Source organism: Taudactylus pleione, unplaced genomic scaffold, assembly GCF_031769625.1.
Source record: "Taudactylus pleione unplaced genomic scaffold, aTauple2 ptg000095l, whole genome shotgun sequence".
NCBI classification, from domain to species: domain Eukaryota; kingdom Metazoa; phylum Chordata; class Amphibia; order Anura; family Myobatrachidae; genus Taudactylus; species Taudactylus pleione.
Genome location: NW_028284497.1, coordinates 27,614,685 through 27,620,684, shown reverse-complemented (window position 1 = coordinate 27,620,684; position 6,000 = coordinate 27,614,685).

Sequence of the window (6,000 nt, the reverse complement as noted above, 5' to 3'; positions counted from 1 at the left end):
TGTGCTTCATTCTCCAGATATAAAGACAATCTCAACACGTTCTGTTTGTGTTAGTGCCATTGGCATTAATGTCACTACCTGCAAAAGAACATTTAGTTAAAACTCGAAAATGAATCAAGATACATTATAAAGAACACCATTGTTTTTCTTATGAAATTCTGCATCTGTTATATGTCACATGACTACCTTCCCAAATCAAAATTAAAGTTGCATCCAAGATGGCCACCATACTGGTGACATATCCTAAAAAAGTTTTCCCCCACTTCCATATCATACTGTATGTGTAAACACTGGATTAATATTTCCATACTCATTTCCTGTTTATAAGGGTGTTTCCACACTTATGGACCACCCTGTAGTATTGGGCATATAATTATTTATATTACCAGTTGTTTATATAGCGCACACATACTCTGCAGCACTTTACAGAGCATATTTGGCCATTCACATCAGTCCCTGCCCCAGTGGAGCTTACAATCCATACTCCCTATCACATACACACGCACATACTTATACACTAAGGTTAATTTTGTAGGGAGCCAATTAACCTACTTGAATTTTTTGAAGTGTGGGAGGAAACAGGAGCACCTGGAGGAAACCCACACAAGTACAGGGAGAATATACAAACTCTACACAGTTAGGACCGTAGTGGAAATCTAACCCACGACCTCAACCATTACACGTCTGTATCAAATTTTCAAAAAGCACTAGCGAAACGCGCGTCAGGCGTTCAATAGTGCCAGTCTAAAAATGCAGTTTTATATTATGGGATTGAATCTAAGTATGTGTATGTGATAAGCCGCGGCTGTATGAGAGTGGACGGGACACGGCACGACGCTGCAGAGTCAGTGCGGGAAGAAGTAGCAGCTCGCTACTATGAGCTATGCTGACAGCCCCGTATGTGTTCGATGATTGAAGAAGTTGTGGCCCTGATTCAGAGCCAGACGCTCTGACAGAGCGCTCGCTCTGAATCAGGGCTGTCCTCTTTTTTTACAGCAGCCTCCTGGCCGGTTGCATAGCTGTGGGTGACCACCCACAGCTATAGCGAGCACCAAAAAGATTGTTGCGATGGTCAAGACCATCACGACCATCGGGCTTGTGATGAGACCCTTGTGGTAGGGTCTCATGGCCGCAAGCCCTGGAGTACTTTCGGCTCTATCAGAGCCGAGAGCACTCCCACTGACATCACTTGTGATGTCAGTGGGGCTGGCCCCAGACGGTAGGCGTTCCCATGGGAATGCCTCCATCTGGGCAGCCACACCCCCGGCACACCCACCAAAGGGGGCGTGCTGTAACTCACCAACGACAGCAAGCCCCCTTTGTAGCGAGACCCGGAGCGACGGCTTGCCTGTCGCTATTCGGGTCTCGCGCATGTGCACAACGGAGCCGCCTCCGTCGTGCGCATGCACACTGCCCCAACATCGACCCGCTTGCGAGTGCTCAGTGCTCGCGAGTGGGTTTGAATTAGGCCCAGTGTCAGTAAGCATAGGGGGCGAACCAATACTAACCGTGTGAGAAACGCTGACAGCCCTGTATGAGCAGAGTGCTGGGAAAGGCTGTGTCAGCGCTAAGTGAATAGCTACTACAAGCTATAACTCACTCTACGTGTAATAACACCATTAGGATAATACAGAGTGTCCACCAGCATTAATTTGGTGTAAGAACAATAAATAACTATTTATGTGGAATCGTATTGGAATAAATGTGATTCATAATAGTATAACACCACTATATAAGACAGGTGAGAAAACACGAGTGGGATAATTAAAATCATAATTTCCTAAAGAGCTTCTTACATTTAATATACTGCTTATAAAAGCTTTAATGAATGTCTTTTGGGAATTATACAACTATATGCAGTAATTCTACTACTAATTTAGGGTTTGAGGTTTGTTAGGGAGTGAAATAATAGAGAGATTGCTCTACAGATACTATCCTAAACAGTCCTCTTCCTATTAAGACATCTATTTATGATTATAAGGTATGTATGACTGGGCACTATTAGGTGATTAAAATAGACTTCATACTATATGTCTCACACTTTAATATTTTTGTTTTTTATTTTGTTGTGTTTCAATACCACTTGAGTGGATATTATTAGATTAAAAAAAGTTATGTTTTAACTACGAATTATTGCGAGACTGCTGTGCACTCGTATGGGACAACTTTTTCTCTTTGTGTATTGTTGATCATTACACTGGCTTTGTGTTCGGCTTCCTATTGGGCATTATCCCAGGCATATTTTATCTTGCTGAACTTTTTGAAACACATTATCTATGAACATATTTCATATGGACATTCTCATTGGTATAATTTTATCTTGTTTATGGTACATAAAAGTTATGATTGCAGATATTGTATATTTTAAGCTTACACACAATTACAATATGTATCAAATAATCAGTGTAGCATATACAGATCTTCACAATAGCAGAAAAGACTGAAGCAGGCTTTCAATAGTTCGAACAAACTATGGCTTTAATAGGGGAGATTTATATATATATATATATATATATATATATATAAATGTGAAATTGTGTGTAGGGACAGTGCACAAACATAGTGATTCCCTCAATTTTATGTAGAAAGGGGTAATGTGAATGTGATGTAGTCAATAGACTAATAAAAGTCACTAATCCTTCATTAAAAGGCAGCAGCAGTCTTCTTAGTGTTCCGTTTTGGCCAGCGGATTAGGTGATTTCTGAAAAAGGGGGTTAAAGAGAAATGCGCCTGATAGTGTAGTAGATTCAGTAAGGTGACAATTGGTGCTCAAAATTAGTGTGCATACCAAAGAATAGAACTTTATACCATTGGAAACCAGACAAGCTTTAGTTTATATATGGAGGGGTGAATGGGATGTCATCTACTGGAACACCTTTGAAGACGGCTCGTTCAAGCCAGGGAAAGAGAAGGTTAATATAATGTAGTTTGTTTTTTTACAGAAGTAGCGAGACAGGACTACAATTAGCTGCGTACCATATATCGCAGTAAATACAACCAAGGTATCTCCAAGTATCCCTTTTCTCCTCAATATTCCTTGGAGGAGTAGAAACTGCGCACAAGCTTTGGGATAGATATAGCATTGATCCCCCGTCTGTGCGTTTTATCGAATGGTTTATTTGGATACATTTAACATGGGCAAACAACTTGTAGGAAAATACAAAAAGGGCAAAATAAATAAATGCTTATCTTTCAAAATGGTACCCAGTCCTCTTGGATATGAGTGTCCACTGTCTAGAGAGCCTGGGTCAGGGTGCCTCAACACGTTTTGTCCAGTATGGACTCCTCCTTACTACGATATATGGTACGCAGCTAATTGTAGTCCTGTCTCGCTACTTCTGTAAAAAAACAAACTACATTATATTATCTTCTCTTTCCCTGGCTTGAACGAGCCCTCTTCAAAGGTGTTCCAGTAGATGACATCCCATTCACCCATCCATATATGAACTATACCATTGGAAACCAGATAAGCTTTAAAGTTCTATTCTTTGGTACGCACACTAATTTTGAGCACCAATCACCAGCTTACTGAATCTACTACACTATCAGGCGCATGTCTCTTTAACCCCCTTTTTCATATATTATATATATAAATGCATATAATCAGGTTCCCAAACTCCGCCATTACAGTCCAGGTTTTAAGGATATCCATGCTTGAGTCCAGAAAGTTAAACCAAATTGACTGAGATACTAATTAAGTCACCTGTGCAGAAGCATGGATATCCTTAAAACATGGATTGTAATGGCGGAGTTTGGGAACCTCTGGCATATAGTAATTGTAGTCTCTGTAGCCAATTGTAGCTGTAAACTCCAAAAGCTTTTTTTCTGCTGTCACTTCTAATGCTTTCGTATATGGCCACTTAAGTTTATTTTTATTCCAAGAGTTTTTGTTGCCAAAAGACATCTTTAACACTACTTGTTTACTATATTTCCATGTATCTCATTATAATTTGATTCTCTAAGTTGATTAAATCCAGCCATAGTAAAATTCATAGTTTTTGCAGCCCTCTAACAAAATGTTTTCTTAAAACAAAAGTCAAGTGTTCGAATATGATCACTGCATACATACAGTCAGGTCCATAAATATTGGGACATTGACAGAATTTTCAGATTTTGGCCTCTATTCACCACCACAATGGTTTTGAAATGAAACAAACAAGATGTGATTTAACTGCAGACTTTCAGATTTAATTTGAGGGTAATTACATCCAAATCGGGTGAACGGTATAGGAATTACAACAGTTTCAATATGTGCCTCCCACTTTTTAAGGGGCCAAAAGTAATGGGACTATCAACTCAAAAGCTATTTCATGGACAGGTGTGGGCTATTCTCTCATTATTTCATTATCTATTAAGCAGGTAAAAGGTCTGGAGTTGATTCTAGGTGTGACATTTGCATTTGGAATCAGTTGCTGCCGACTCTCAATATGAGATCCAAAGAGCTGTCACTATCAATGAAGCAAGCCATCATTAGGCTGAAAAATCAAAACAAAACCATCAGAGAGATAGCAAAAACATTAGGTGTGGCCAAATCAACTGCTTGTAACATTCTTAAAAAGAAAGAACGCACCGTAGAGCTCAGCAACACCAAAAGACCCGTAAGACCACAGAAAACAACTGTGGTGGATGACAAAATAATTATTTCCCTGGTGAAGAAAAACCCCTTCACAACAGTTGGCCAAATCAAGAACACTCTCCAGGAGGTGGATGTATATGTGTCAAAGTCAACAATCAAGAGAAGACTTCACAAGAGTGAATATAGAGGGTTCACCACAAGATGCAAACCATTGGTGAGCCACAAAAACAGGAAGACCAGATTAGAGTTTGCCAAACAACATCTAAAAAAGCCATTACAGTTCTGGAACAACATCCTATGGACAGAGGAGACAAAGATCAACTTGTACCAGAGTGATGGGAAGAGAAGAGAAGGAACTGCTCATGATCCAAAACATACCACCTCATCAGTGAAGCATGGTGGTGGTAGTGTCATGGCGTGGGCATGTATGGCTGCCAATGGAACTGGTTCCTTTGTATTTATTGATGATGTGACTGCTGACAAAAGCAGCAGAATGAATTCTGAAGTGTTTCGGGCAATATTATATGCTCATATTCAGTCAAATGCTTCAGAACTCATTGGACAGCGCTTCACAGTGCAGATGGACAATGACCCGAAGCATACTGCAAAAGCAACCAAAGAGTTTTTTAAGGCTAAAAAGTGGAATGTTATGCAATGGCCAAGTCAATCAACTGACCTGAATCCGATTTAGCATGCATTTCACTTGATGAAGACAAAACTGAAGGGAAAATGCCCCAAGAACAAGCAGGAACTGAAGACATTTGCAGTAGAGGCCTGGCAGAGCATCACCAGGGATGAAACCCAGCGTCTGGTGATGTCTATGCGTTCCAGACTTTAGGCTGTAATTGCCTGCAAAGGATTTGCTACAAAGTATTAAAAAGTGAAAGTTAGATTTAGGATTGTTTAGTTTGTTCCATTACTTTTGGTCCCTTAAAAAGTGGGAGGCACATATAGAAACCGCTGTAATTCTGACACCGTTCACCTGATTTGGATGTAATTACCCTCAAATTAAATCTGAAAGTCTGCAGTTAAAGCACATCTTGTTTGTTTCATTTCAAAGCCATTGTGGTGGTGAATAGAGGCCAAAATATGAAAATTCTGTCAATGTCCCAATATTTATGGACCTGACTGTATATAGGTACTTTTGCTTGTACATTATATTATTTATGTTAGATAATAACTAGTCCTATAATAGACTTCTTGTAGCTGGTTTCTTCAACCATTGGTTATCCAAGAATCCAAAGCAACTTTTTACCTTTTTGGATTTCAGGTACAAAGTCTTAATACCTAAATACCTGAAATCATTCTTGTGGACCTTTCATCTACCTCTAATTTTGTCATTGGTAGCAATGTGTACAAAGACTGCTGGATCCTTCTCAGTCCCTCCCAACAATTTATTATGCAACCAGAACACAGCAGACTTC